Source organism: Meleagris gallopavo, chromosome 3 (assembly GCF_905368555.1).
Source record: "Meleagris gallopavo chromosome 3, MGAL_WU_HG_1.1, whole genome shotgun sequence".
NCBI classification, from domain to species: domain Eukaryota; kingdom Metazoa; phylum Chordata; class Aves; order Galliformes; family Phasianidae; genus Meleagris; species Meleagris gallopavo.
The window spans coordinates 35,655,334-35,670,940 of record NC_139406.1 but is presented as its reverse complement, the minus strand read 5'-3'; the positions used below and the strand labels follow the sequence as shown (position 1 = coordinate 35,670,940).

At 41.3% G+C, this 15,607-nt stretch overlaps 1 non-coding gene across 1 annotated transcript; it reads right to left on the bottom strand.

The window, feature by feature from the left end:
- Positions 1–5,822: 5,822 nt before the first annotated feature.
- On the bottom strand, positions 5,823–5,895 carry TRNAV-AAC (transfer RNA valine (anticodon AAC)). Its single transcript has one exon. It is a non-coding gene; the product is annotated as a tRNA-Val (tRNA).
- Positions 5,896–15,607: the final 9,712 nt, after the last annotated feature.

Genomic DNA, 15,607 nt, shown 5'->3' with positions numbered 1-15,607 from the left:
TCACCTCTTTTTGGGGTTGGACTACGGGAGCTCCAATTAACCTTTCCAACCCCTGCCAGTCTCTGCAGTTTCACACATGAAAATCTTGCATTTATTCAAGTGTATCTCTTGCTGCACTTCTCAAGGTACCATCTCACCAAGTACATACCCTGACTGCCCTTAGGGACGGAGTGAGGGGTACCTGTCAATGTGCCATATGCTGGGCATAAAGATGGGAAGAATGGGAAAAGGGAGAGGAGGAGACCCATGGCCGCCTCACTGAGGCAGTGGGACTGGAGGCTGGTTGGAGGGCCTTGGCAATGTCCGCTTGGGATCTGTAATGTCTGTGCTGTCCTACCTGGCCACACAGGCTTGTAGAGGGCCTCCCAGTTCCTTCTGACTCCATTTTTCTCCACTCACAAGCATATACTTTGGCTTTGGGGAAAGTAGAGAGGGGAAAAATGCCCTGCAGGAGTTAGCTGGCTGGTGGTGGGATAAGGCCAAGAGGTTCATGCCTGTGGCAAATCACTGCATAGGGCAATCTGTCACATATATTTCTCCTGTATAGGATCATAGATTATCCCTAGTTGGAAGGGACTCCCTGGGATCATCGAGTCCAACTCCTGGCCCCTCACAGGACAATCCAAAATTCAAACCTTGTGTCTGGGAGCTCTGTCCAGACGCTCCATGAACTTCAGCACTCGGGGTCGTGCCCACAGCCTTTTGCAGCCCCTTCCATGCCCACTGCCCTCTGATGCAGACCCTTTCTCTGACCCCCAGCTGCCCCTCCCCTCACACAGCTCCATGCCGTTCCCTCGGGCCCTGTCGCTGTCACACAGAGCAGAGCTCAGCGCTGCCCCTCCGCTCCCTGTGAGGAGCTGCAGCCGCCATCAGGCCTCCCCTCAGCTCCTCTGCTCTGCGCTGAGCCAACACAGGGTCCTCAGCTGTTCCTCATACATCTTTCCCTCTAGATCCTTCCCCATCTTTGTAGCCCTATAAAAAAGTAGTTATTTAAAGTACCTTGCGTTCTTTGTGTCCTGTTGTGCACATGCTGATTCTCAGAAGTGTCAGCAGAAAAGGCACTCAAGTGCAAGAAGCATAGAGAGGATTTCCCCTTTCCTCCATCCTAAGTGCATTACCAAGTGCCTCACTCTGGTCAGTTACAGTTAAAAATGTATTTTTGCCGAACAGTGTCCATGTCAGCAGTACATACTCTAGAAAGTACAGACAAAGCTTTTCATGTAATGTTTAACCAACAAGAAAGCTATTTCTCTCCTATACTTGATAATTAGTGCCATATCGCGTCCCTTTGGCTGCTTGCCCACTTTCCTTGGAAAGTGCAGAGCTTACATATAAAGCTCAAAGAGTTTTATTCAATTATTTTGGTTTGTCCTCCATCTCCCTTTCTTGGTTGCAAATTGCCAGTGAACAAAGTGCCTTCAGGCTGTAATTTCCTGTTGCATATTTTCTGAAACAGTGTGACGGGTTGTTCTTGATGAGCTTTCCAGGAGCCTGCTACAAGTGAATTTGTGTCATTATCAGACAGATATCCCCTTCAGCTTTTTTCACAGTCCTGGATTGTTTTATTTCCTATTCCTGGGATTTAAATTCTAAAGTGGGTCACGGCATCTCAAAAAGTAGGTGGACCTGGACCAACTCTGTGTGGCTGAAGGGCTGTTTCCAGGAACTTCTGTCTTAGTGAATCTGCTGCTCATCCTCTCGCCCTCCCAGTGTGGTGCTTCAGACACCTGTGACCTGTTTTTACACAGTGTAAAAAGACTGAAGTGGACTACCAGAGTGTTAAAATCTCTTCCTCTGACAGCTGAGGGATTCTCTCTCCAAAACAGCAATAGACACTGTAGTTTTAGCAGGGTCTGAGTCAGTCCAGGTATGAAGAACTGTCATGAATTATCGCAAGCACTGGGGTCTCTCAGATGCTCTCAGGGAGACTTTGGCAATTACAGTTGTGGCAGACCAGAGGTGGCCTGAAACCTCATCATTCTTTCCTTCAGCCCTTGGACTGCAAGCCTTGTGCTGTTGCAAAGCACAGCTTAATATGAAATTTGTGAAATTATGCCTTTATGAAATAAAATACATTTTAGGATGTAATCTCTGTTCCTCTCCTTTTAAAAATAATAGGATTAATGAACAGAAGTGAGTATTGTATTTACGCATAAAATCTCCCATGCACTTATCAGGGATGTGTCCAAATGCTTTTTAAAAAGAACACCAAAGCAAACCAAGCCAAACAAAACCCTTGCCTTTCTCTGTCTTGTAAACTTCCATATAATTGAATACAAGAACAAACCAGTGATTGTTTCTCTCTAACCATAATTTGCATTTCGGTATGCTTTTGTACTCAGTGAAACACATTATAAATGTTAGCAATTGTTTCTCTGTGCCCATCACAATAGTTGAAGAGTTAAAATTGCTAATGATCTGTCCAGCAGCCCAGCCATTTTTCAGCTGCTCACTGGGGCCATTAATCAACGTAACCAAGATGCTTGAGGAACATTTACTAGCAATTAACTACGGTTATGGGAATATTTTTCCCTATTAAATTTCTATTCTAGCCTCCACATCAATGAAAGGTGTATCCTAGCACTGTTTTTGCTAATTGAAAAGGCTATGAGACAAAAGTTCTTGGACCTACATGGACCAGTTTGATAGCAGAAAAGAGGGCACCCAACACACTAAAAACATTACACTGAGTCCTTTCTGAGACTGCTGAGTATTAACTGAGCTCTTCCTTTCCACTTGCTCTTCCTGAAGTAATTTGGAAGAAAGAACAGACACTGGAGGTGTGTTGCAGTTGATTAATGTTCATTTTAAAGGATGTATCAAAAGATTTCCTTGTAAAGAACTGTAAACACATATGTGTTCTCTAATCTTCACATTACCCTACTTTTTCTCTATTCTGACTCTTCAAACACTGAGTAATTTTATGACCTCAATTTTCTCTAGCAAGATGCAGAACTGAAGTATTTCTTATGTCAGCAATGTTACACCTGGAGTAATCTCTACCTCTGATGTTTTCTCTTGCCTGCAAAGTTGATTTGACTGGTCAGTATTCCTGTGCCCTCTGTGAGAGTTCTCCACATGTCACAGAGGAAAAGAAACAGGAAAGTTTGTGTTTTTTTGGTATTGGAGATAGGAAGATGTTAACAAACATACTGCTGAAGTATCAACAGCGATATTCTTTCTTTTCTTGTGTCCCCAAAGTTTCATGTTTGTCGTCCACTTTCCTTCACCTCAAAAGGAATGTTGTGAGTGCTTTCGCACTCTCAGATTGGACTGAAATTCAGCATTGCTAATTTTTGAAGCATTCATCATTCAGCTGTGTAATTCTAATACACAGGAATGTAAGAGAAGCCTAAATATAGATGTAATCTTGGCCCTCGCTTCTGTAAGAGACAATGCCAGTTTCCAGCCCACATGCTTGTGGGGGAAGGAGACTTCAGCGTGTGACACAAAAGCAAACAAGAAAGATGTCTCCAAACACACTAAACAAAACTCTTGTGCTTCTGGAGTATGACTCACGATTTCTAAGTATTTAGCAGAGCCATAGCTTTGTTGCTACTCCGATTCAAATAGTCCTTTTAGCTCTGATGAGAGAGGAGAATCAGGATTACAGAACCAGAAGCTGGCACTGGGCCTGAATGTATTGCAACCTAATTAAAATTAGGAACGGTTGAAAATGTGCTTGGTTAGATTCTGTAGACAATGAAAGGCTATTTTCCTAAAAATGCTATCTTGATGATTTCCTCCACTTATATTCTTGTCTTTTCATTTATTAGTTACCTAAACCTTATAAAACAGAGCTTTCTCCATCCTCATGAGGCAGGTGTGTATACAAATGGCAGGTACTGATGAAATGTTTACTGAAAAGATTAGCTTGTCAATGAGGCAAAGAATGGATATTGATCCTCCTTCTATGTTTGTCAACCCGTAACCTGTTTAAGAAATGGCCTACAGCAACGAAATCCAATCAAGCACTCTCTGCAGCTCCAGTTTTCTTGTAATATAGGGAGGGGATTCAATCACAATAAAGGAAATGAACCACTTATCATATAAATGAGGATAAGGCAATTAGCAGGTTACAGGTTCCAACTCCTGGGGAGTTCAGACTGCAATACAGGATTACAGGATGGATATTCTGGGCAGCTGAACCTTTCTGCAGTCCTTGTTACACAGCACAAGACACTGCAGTGCCAGGTTAACAGAGTTAATAGCAGCACGTCTGTAGGTGTGTATCCTAGCCACCCCCTGCCTGATGACTTTGTAACTGAAAGATCCTCAGAGAAGCGGCCAAAACAACTTTCTAAGTGATTAATACCACTGATGCCTGTCCTAGGGCTACCTGAAAAACAATTTTTCAGTTTGATGAGAGAATGCATTATTTTGATTTGAATCACCATTGGAAGAAATTTTAGCCCTTTCTATTTTTAATTCCCCCCACAACAATAACGTGAGGCCCAGGTTTGGTCCTCACATTTGAGATGAGTGCTGTAGCTGCCAGGCTGCAGATACAGCCTTTAGTAGTCTGTTCTGAAGCTGGTTGTGCTTGCATGCGTGAGGAAGAGAGACTTGTAGACCAGCTGATGCTCACCCTCTCTTCTCAGAGTGGGCTTGCAGGTTCGGATCCCTGCCCTAGAACAGATGAAACAGCATGGGACACTGAATCATTTGCCATCTGAGAGGAGTGATCTATACCTTTGCTTTTTTAAGGTACTGGTTTTCTTCTCCAGAAATACAATTCTGGACACTGATGGGAAAATAAGAAATCAAATATTTTTTCCATTAAAATTGATATGTCTTGGTGTACCAGTACTTTCTGTCTAATTAAAAAAAAAAAAAAAAAAAAAGGAAAAAAAAAAAGAAGCATCTGAGCAATGTTTAAGCATCACCAAACTTGCATCTTTAGTGCATTTTTTTACCCTTTTCTGAAGATTATTCTGCCTAATGGATGCTTGTATTGCTTCAAATGTTCACTGAAATAGACTTCATTAGATAAGCAGCCTTCAGAGCAGATCTTGTGGGAGATTATGTGTGCCACTGAAGAAAAAGTGAGAATTTGATGAAATAACTTATTTAGGGTAGGCAGAGAGATAGTCAGACCTCAGCTGCTACTCCTTGTGTGAGCTGGACCTCTAGAGAAAGCAGCAGTCTGTCCTACCTGGTGTCTGGCTCCGAGTGCCAGAGTTCAAGGAGCGTTTGGATACCGCTCTCTGACATAGGATCTGATTTTCGTGTGGTACTATGTAGAGCCAAGAGTTAGACTCGATAATCCTAATGGGTTCCTTCCAACTTGGGATATTCTATTATTCTATACAGGAGAAATATATGTGACAGATTGCCCTATGCAGTGATTTGCCACAGGCACGAACTCCTTCTTGGCTATATCTAAACACATCTAGGCTTTCCCAAAGCCAAAGTATATGTTGAGGAGTGGAGAAAAGTGGAGTCAGAAGGAGCTGGGAGGCCATCTACAAGCCTGTGTGGCCAGGTAGGACAGCACAGACATTACAGATCCCAAGCGGACATTGCCAAGGCCCTCCAACCAGCCTCCAGTCCCACTGCCTCAGTGAGGCGGCCATGGGTCTCCTCCTCTCCCTTTTCCCATTCTTCCCATCTTCATGCCCAGCATATGGCACATTGACAGGTACCCCTCACTCCGTCCCTAAGGGCAATCAGGGTATGTACTTGGTGAGATGGTACCTTGAGAAGTGCAGCAAGCGATACACTTGAATAAATGCAAGATTTTCATGTGTGAAACTGCAGAGACTGGCAGGGGTTGGAAAGGTTAATTGGAGCTCCCGTAGTCCAACCCCAAAAAGAGGTGATGTTTCTGCCTGGTTTCGAACCAGGGACCTTTCGCGTGTTAGGCGAACGTGATAACCACTACACTACAGAAACCCTTGTTGTTGTTATTCCTTGTTATTATTTGGTTTTCTTGAGTGACCAGGTAGTGACTTTGGGTGCAGGTATGGTTAAAGCAGCAGCCCCAGAGCTGCTCTGTTTGAGGAACGTGGGGTGTAAATTCTGGGACCACTGAGGAAAGACAGCACAGAATAGAAGCCTGCTCACTTTACCTCACTCTATATTAAAATAGTCTGATTTTTGGATGGTGCTATGTGGAGCTGGGAGTTGGACTCATGGCTTTGTGAGATCTTTCCAACTAGGGATGTTCTATGATCCTCCAAAAGCCATAAGTACAATCATTATTCACACAAATTATTATAAACATTGAAATACTTGTGATGAAACTGAACCCTTGATGCGTGTTTTGTCGATGTATTGCTGTGTAGATGCTGGTACCAGTAGCATCTGGTCCAGTGCTCCCAGCTGGGTGTGCCTGCTTCTCATTTATGGAAGAGAAGACAATCCTAAAACCAGTTCCTTCTCTTTTTCTGATATCATGTCCCCCAGAGGCTTCCTGTCTGCTTTGTTAATGATTAAGAACTAACTACAGAAGGGCACGTATCAAGTATGGACATATTATATTGTGTCAGAATTGAGGAGGAAGCCTCAGGCTTGTGTCCCCTGTGCCTCTCTCCAGTATTAATCTTCTCAGTACATGAAACATTTTTCACCAATACATAACCTCACTTATTACTTCCTGCCATTAAGTGCAGCAAATACTCAGACACTCTTCTGGAACATTTCCAAATGAAATCTCAGAGTCATTGCATTAACCTTTTCCATTACAGAGCAGAAGGAAATTAGCTACTGGCACACAGAGAAATACATGGAAAGTGGTACAATATTTCACATAATTGTATTTTTGTGCTTTTCATCAATGCAAAGAGTTAAACATAAGTGTTAAAAGTCCTGCATGCTTCATTAAAAACTCTCAATTTCTCAATTTTCAGCAAAATAAGCCATCAGCGTTAGATTCTATAATTGACACCATTGCTTAGGGAACAAACCTATGAATCTTATTAGAGACAAATTCATTACTTTAAGTCCACCCTTAGGATGCAGAGCTCATAAAAGAAACCTCTGGAGGGTTCAGCTTAGGGGATGAGATGATTTCAGGCTGCAAATCTACAGATTTGCTGTAATTAACCTGAACTAATTATTGCCAGGCGATGGGTCAGACATCCTCGATAAAAGCCCCTGACTGGTTTTATTGTCTGCTGGGTTTACAGCAAGAGAGCTTCTTGTTAAACAAAGAAAAAGTACTGAAAGAACAGTCCTATATATTCTTAAAGTAAAATAAATCTTTCCACTGGGAGAGCACAGCAGAGTCTATTTAAAATGCAGAGTCAATAGGCACAGCTGAACTACATGAATGTTTAATACTTTTTCTAGCTAGCTCACTCCAGGTAACGATCAGTAGCAATGTTCAAAAACAACTCCTGGGTGGGCTAAACATGTCTCCATAGGAAGCAAACGAACTGCTTGCCTGCTTTTGCAAGTATCATAAGAAGGGATCCATTTAAACACATCCATGCACTGCAGATATGCTATTACAGTCAAAGCACGATGAGCATGCAATGGATGTTCTATTACCATTCTTCTATTGCTTACAAGGAACAGAAGAGGTGCATGGGTGCACCTACAGAAGCTTCAACTGCTCACACCAGAAGAAGGAATAGTCTAGCCTGCAAGAGATAAGCTCGTACCCCTGTAATAAAGATAATCTAAGTTTAATTTTCATGGACTTGAGAAGCATTGACTTCAGTGAAGGTTTTTGTATGTGTTTAAACTGCCAAATTCCCCTCCTCTTTATCTAGTGGGGATGTATCAAGCTGTAGCCCAATATGTAGTATGAATTGAAATCACTGGCAATGACAAACATGAAAACATTTAAAGATACCCTTCGAGTCTTGAACAAAGCTGATCCTTTAGTGTAGGCAATAGTCCCACTTTGAGTGGCAGATGCCCTCCAGATGAAGCTTCTGGCCAGCAATTTGACCATCCCTTGTTGTTAAGAAGTGGTTGTATTGTGGAGGGACCATGTGTTCTCCTTATTCTCTCAGCTAAAGATGTTTATGGCTGCTCCTTCTTTTCCTTCAATCCAGAGAGTTACCGCTACTGCTTTTCTCTCATAAACTTGAATCCTACCTTCCCTTTCAACTCTTCTCTGCATCATACTGTTGGTGTTTTGTTTTGGCAAGTTAGCACAGGGGAGGTAAGCAAAGTGGGGGTGGTCACTGAATTTTGTCATGTGAGTGACTTAAAAGTCATATTTTGAGCTTCTGCAGCTCCCAAGGAGGAAACAAGAAACAAAAAGCCCAACCAGTCTGTACCAGGGCTACCTAAGAACTTCTGGGTTCTTTCTCAGCTGTATGATCCTGAGTAGCATCCTTAGTATCCTTCTGAGCTCATTTTCCCCCAGATAATCATTCCTGCCTCACAGGGTTACTGTGAATGTAACCTGTAACTCACATATATTAATCTAAGAGGTCTCACTGCACTAGAAAGATCTTGAAGCTAAGACATTTTTGGCTAGTCCCCATCATTATTTTTCATCCTTTATCAGTAGGTTTGCTATAGATTTTCTCTCTTTTTTCCTCCATTAACCATTTTCCTACTAGCATAAAAACATCCCCTTCCAAAAAAAATAAATATATGTATATATATATGTATATAAAAATATCAAAATTACTGTGTAAAAATGGCAAAACATTTGAACAGTGCCCGACCCCTCTGGCCACTCTTGCCTGCAATAGCTTCCATAAGGAGTCTGCAACACAGCCAGCCCTATGGTACAGCAAATATGAGTCTGCAATTCTTCTGTGAGGGTGAAAATCAAACAGAGCTCTCCTGCACACCTGGGTCAGTATGGTGTCCTTGGAGAAGTGGCATCTCCCTAATGAGCTCAGGGCAGAGCACTGCAAGCACTCCCCATGCCAGTTTATGACATGCCACAAATAAAAACTAGTAACCTGTGCAAGGGAAACTCACACTGCACACTGAAGAGCTGCAGTTTTCATGTGTCACCACTGTATGCCACTGCAGCCTAGTCACTGTGCTGCATCGCAGCAACAAGGCACTGCTACAGCCCACCCTCAGGAACCAGTTAGTAGTAGTACACCATAATCCCATTATGTTTGGATGTTTTCAGAGCTATTAATCTCCAAGCGAGCCGTTCGAAAGTGAATTATCTGAAAATCGTAGCATTAACCTCTTTGTGCGTACACCATTTCTAAATACTGGAGGCAACAGGAGTCAAGTTCATATTATATGTATAATATACACATATGTAACTCACTTCTTAAGAATGTTCCGTGTGTAATTTAAAATCCATCAGAAAAGAACCAGTCATCAAACAGTATTTTTGTAACCTACTTATGCTACGGATGAAATATACATGAATAATCAGAAATGAACGATCTCATCCACTGTCATTTCTAAGTCTTCCACTGGACTGGTGCAAAATTAATGCTAGATTTATCCTTGTAAGATGGGTGGGAGAGTGAGAATGGCCAGGACAGGGATTCATAATGTAATTTCACAATCATTGAAATTATTACTTTATCAAAATAATTTATTCGTTTAAATTTTTTTTTGGCAATTCTTAAAATTGCAGGGAAAGAATCCTCTAACTCAATGGCAAATGCCAAGTAACCTGGAGTTTTAGTCTCAGAACAATGTTGTGAGATATCTACTGGAAGGTTCAGGTTGAATATTAGGAAACATTTCTTCTCCGAAAGAGCAGTGAGGCAGTGGCACAGGCTGCCTGGGGGGGTGGTAGGATCACCATCCCTGGAGGTGTTCAGAGCTGTGTGGATGTGGCACTGAGGGATGTGGTCAGTGGGCATGGTGGGGGTCGGCGGGGTTGAACTAGATGATCTTAGAGGACTTTGAAACCTTAATGATTCTTTAGTTCTATGATTCCATGTAAATTTAAACACTGATAGCCATCATTCTTGTATAGGTGCACTATCACACAGCACAGAGAAATTACAGACCCCCATGCGTCCCATCCTGTCCATTTCCTGATCAGTGAGGAAGAAGAGATTATGCAGTATGTGGGGCACGCTTCCTTACACTGTTTTAGTGTAGAAAGAGAAATGGTAGTAATAAGGTAAAAAGAGAGAAACTGAGAGCTATCATTCCTTGTTCTCTGCAAAAAAGCCATATGACTAGTAATAACCTATTCCCCAAAGGGATAAATAAATAAAGACATACCAAAAAGCTGGAATGACTGAAAATAAATAAATAAATAAAGGAATTCCTAAGACACTCTCTTTGCCCTTTGGGTTTTCTCTGGGCAGCGTGGCCTGTGCTTGTTACCAGCACACAGGCTTCAGACGTGGTGATCCAGACATGGCTTCATTTATCTGCCGAGTTATGTTTGGCTAAGAACTATTAACTTCTTGCAAGTTTTACATTGTACTTCACACCTTTGCTTGCTTCTGACTGCAGTGCCTATGGGTTGGTTTGAACTCTTACTGTAAAAGTTCAAACTCATCCCAGGCTGGGTGGGGCTCTGAGCAACCTGGTCTGGAGGGAGGTGTCCCTGCCTATAGCAGGGAGGTTGGAACTAGGTGATCTTAATTGTCTGTTCCAACCCAAACCATTCTATGATTCTGTGATTCTATGAAAGTAAGGGGTTACTCCTGTCCCGTGAGCAAACCCTTTCCACAGAAGTTACCTTTTTAAAGTAACTATTGCAAAAAATGGAAATGTAATCGTGAATCCAATAATGCCTCTAGTGGAAGGAATCTTAAGAAATACTAGATATCTGAAATGTTGTATTTGGTAAATGTGGCAATCTTCTTTTCTCTAAAATCCAAAGTCTATAGTAGAACTAAACCAGCACAGGGGTGGGAGTAAAAGGGAAATAACTATCAGATGTGAAATGTCTTTGGATGGTTTAGCAGCATTACCATTCACAGCCACGGAATACATTACTTTTTATTGTAAACTCTGTTCCTTAGTGTAGTATAAATCTTAAAAATGTGTCAATACATGGCAAAGTAAATAGTCTCTGGAGAGAAAAAATGTTTTAAACCATCTATCAAGTCTAAGAAGTTGATAGCAATTAAAATCAGGGCTGTTTATGTATAAACATAAATTGCAGAGCTAGCCTCAAACTAGCCAGTAAAAATCTTGGCTGGGCAGAAATTCCGATTGTAAAAGACTGGAAAAAGCAACATCTGAATGTTACAAAATGCTTTTGTAGATAATGCTTTTTGTTTCCATAGGGATGTTATTTTCTATGAAATTTTATGACATCAAGGGAAATCCACTTATTTATTTATTTTTACATTCAAAGTCAAGCATTTAGAAAAAAAATAAAAAAATAAAAAAATCCCAGGTAAAAATGAGATACCTGAGAAGAAATATTGCCCATAGTAGATGAGCAATAAAGTGTATTATATTTCAATGCTCATTTTTCCCCAGAAGTGTTACGAAGAGAGATGGGGAACTATTTTAATTTTTGTAATCATTAATCGTGAATATTTTCATAAGGGAATGTAATTACTTTTGAATTTCTGTGTGCTTAAATTGAATTATTAATTGTGACTCTTCAATATGTAAGGCCCTAAGGAAATGGTTCACGTGGTGGTGAAGAGGAGTTACGCTCGTGGATCCTGCCTCTTCTTTATCAGAATCTGTTGTCGTAGAACAAGGAGAGGTGGTTTCAAATAAAAGAGGGGAGATTTAGACTGGATGTAAGGAAGAAGATTTTTATAATTAAGGTGAGGATGCACTGGAACAGGATGCCCAGAGAGGTGGTGGACGCCCCATCCTTGGAGACATTCAAGGTGAGGCTGCACGGGGCTCTAAGCAACCTGATCTATCTGTAGGTGTCCTTGTACACTGCAGGGGAGTTGGACTAGGTGACCTTTAAGGGTCCCTTCCAACTCAAAAGATTCTATGATTCTATGAAGGAAATCTCAACTTAGGATCCAAATGAGGAGCTGGTATTGAGATTTTGACATTCCTGACATTAAAATCCACCTTGAGTTAATTGTGACTCCACCAGCAGTGGGTAAATTATGAGTAATTTACCACAAGCAGTGGGTGAATTAGACAGGAGAAAAATGACCATGTAGGAGTTTCTTCTCATCTTCTGTACTTCTGGAGGCAGATAAATCCAGCAGGAGTTTCTCCATCTCCTTCACAACAGCGAAAGACAAGAGAACTTTATGAAGTGCTCCCAGCTCTCAGAAGGAAAAGAGACTTGGGGACATGGGAACATGGATTATATTCATTTTCTTCTAAGAGATGAAATCATAACACAAGTGAGGCGGTGAGATACCATTTCACTGAAGGTAGCTGATGTGCCTTGGCTCTCTCCCCATCTGTTTTTGAGGAGTCCTCAGGCAGGGGAACATCATCCCTCAGCTTGCCAAGGACAGTGCTGCTGAAGGTACCCTAGTAACACAGGAGATGAAGCGAAGCTGCAGGAAATAACAGAATTAATCTGGTATTTTTAAACTTAGACTTTGTCATGTGGTTTCTCCGCTAAAGATTTGTGAGAATTTCACAAAATAAGACATGAACAAATCAATAGAGGAACAGGATCTGAACCACAATGCAGGCATTTGTTGTCTCCTTGTGCATTAAATTACCCAATTAATGTTTCCTGTTGCCTTAGCCCGTTCTAATAAGGCTTGATGTCGCTTATCAGCCCTAATCTTCTAAATGATGAGCAAGAACTGCAGCTGGATTTACAAGAGCCTTTGGGGCACAATACCAAACTCCCAGAGAGCTGAAGATCCATCCCTGGAATGATGCTTATTAGGGGTTCTTATTCATTACCATTTACTTCACACAGATATTCGCTAATAAGATCAGATCAGCTTTATTTTTTAAAGTGCTATTAAAATAGATATGCTGGACAACCAATCTCTGTGTATAAAGCATTGCTCAAAAATTAAGCTTTTTCTTGCATAAAACCATCATTTCAGATATATTCAGAAATATTCCTTTGACTCAACTGACTCTGCCTGGTTTGTGGGCTTATTTTTCCCGAAAAGGTGACCTGCAGTTTAGGAATTATTTGAGTGAGAAAAATGTTTCCAGAATTAACTGAGAGTGATTTTCATGGACTGCATGCATAAGTTAACTAATTAGAATAACAATGTTGGAAAGGAGTTGCTGGTAAGGAGTAACTAACAGGGATAAATGATTTTTAATAGACAGTGGTAGTGACTTCAGCATGATAAATGCTTTCCTGTTATATGATAAAAAATAAATAAATCTATTTTACTTAGAGATCCTGTTCTGGCACTACGAGGCCAGTGGGGTGGAGGAATAGATTAATTTAGATAAAATGCTATTAAATTGCCTGTATACTGTCCTGTCAGACAACTATCGACCCCATCCCATGGGAGAAATTGATTTCTGTGCAGAGAGCTATGTTCTTTCTGCAGCATATTGTTTTGCTGCTACTGCTCTGGTAATCACATGCTGCTGCCTCTTTTCCTTTCTCTCCCTTTTTGTTTATTTGTTGTGAAAGATTGATTGAGAGACACAAGGAATTTACATTGCCATATTTGATCCTGTTGGGCCATTTCACTTATTTTCTGTTAAAAACATGAATATTTCCTTTCTAATAATGCACATGTGAACTTTCTTAAGTGGTCTGTGAGTGATGTGTTCAGGAGGAAGCATTTAGCTTTGTTCTCCTGTAAGGAAACTGGGGACTGTAGGGCTATCCAAACTCATAATGCCTGGATCATACAAGTGTTGAAAGGGAACTGATAGGGAATTACGACTGTTGTTTAGCTTTGGATCATCTTTCCATCTTTTAGGCTTAAACACTGTTTATTAGATTTCACTGATGATAGACATTTTTAACTAGACAAAGCGATTGAGATCAGTGCCAAGGCTGAAGTTGAACTTTGTTTGAAATCTTATGTCTGTGCAGGAAAACAAGAATCAAAATAACTGTCGTCAAAAAGGTGGCATTCAGATAATACAGCATTAGTTTAAAAAATTAGTTTTAAAAAGTTAGCTTACAATAGTTTTAGGACAAGAGGGAATTGTCTCAAGGTGTGCCAAGGGAGGTTCAGGTTGGATATTAAGAAAACTTTTCAGAAAGAGCGGTGAGGCAGTGGCACAGGCTGCCCAGGGAGGTGGAGGAGTCATTGTCTCTGAAGGTGTTCAGGAGCGTGTGGATGTGGCACTAAGTGATGTAGTTGGTGGGCATGGTGGGCATGGGTTGCTAGTTGGACTAGATGGTCTTAGTGGTCTTTTTCAACCTTAATGATTGTATGATTCTGTGAAAATTGTTTGTCTGATGAGTTATGTGCCTGATCTTTTCTAATTGTCTTTCATTCTTACATTAGTCTCATTATTGCAACTCACTTCAGTATTATCAGAGTTGAAGCAGATGCTTGAAGATTTGTTTGTGGGGATCTAGATCTTTGCTGCTCACTGACAGCATTTGCACATGAGGTCTCTGACTGGGAATCAGCTGTGATTGGGTTCCTTGCTCTACTTCACACAGAAGGGAATGAGAGCCTGCTGTTTACACACAACTGTAATTTGGTAGTCACAGGTTGCTCTACCAGACCTTTGGACGGAAGTGTGGAGTGGCTTGAGCAGAGCCATGTACAAGCCCAGGCTTGAAGATGGTGCATCACATCAAACTAATGATTCCATCTTTGCACATAAACACTGAGGCTATGCCAAATATCCAGAATTTCAATGCTTTTATGTTTGTTATGCTGAATGGTCAAGGCTGTAAAAGCAGAATTACTGGTGACCTTTAAAAAACAAACAAACAAACAAGATGGAGCTTCTTATTTGTCTTTTCCTTGCCTGCCTCCTTTAGTCTGTAGTAGATAGGACTTGGACTTGATGCTACCTCATGGGTCGCTTCCAACACAGGATATTCTATTAATGCTCTTCCTCAAAATGCTGTTTGACCACATTCACACTGGCCATGGGGCATCACACAGACTCCTTGCCAGAGGAAGGTCAGAGCCTCTCTGTCCCTTTCCTCTCCAGGGGCTGGTGGCACCCACTCCAGATGTTTGAGTGTGGCCACATTATGAGTATGGCAAAATCACAAACAAGCACTGTGTTAATCGTGACTGGGACACGAGTGGAAATTCTTGATGCAGAGATATGGCTGGGACATGGAGATTTCCTGGAGGAGGAGAGACAGGCTGGAAGGGCGAATCACAAGAGTCCAAGAATCACATCTGGATTATCATATAGGAGAGTCCATCCCACATTCCTCAGACTCACAGATCCCTGAGGCTAGTAGGTATCTGTGAGTCCTGAATACTTAATTTTTTTACTCATATTAGCTTATATTTATTTTCGTTTCATCTGAACATAGTGGTCTTCATATCTTCTCTTTATTTTCTAAATAGTACAACATCAATATTACAGTAAGATATCTGCTGCAACGATAGTAATTTATAGCAGTAAATAGCCAGCATGCAGACACGGAGCTTCATTCCGCCCACACCGAGGTTTCTTTGAAAGTAACTTTTCTATGACTTTATAACTACCACTCACGTCACATCCTACTAGTCCTTTACAGCTCGCAGTTACATTTCATTATTTTCCCGAGATAGCTCAGTATCTCTTAACTCCTCACCTTAGGGTACAAGGTACTCTTTGTTTTGAGGTGGAAATGGAAGGGGAGGCTACACTGTTTGGTGTTACCAGAAATTCAAAAGAAGGGAAGAGACAGAGGAGAGAGGAT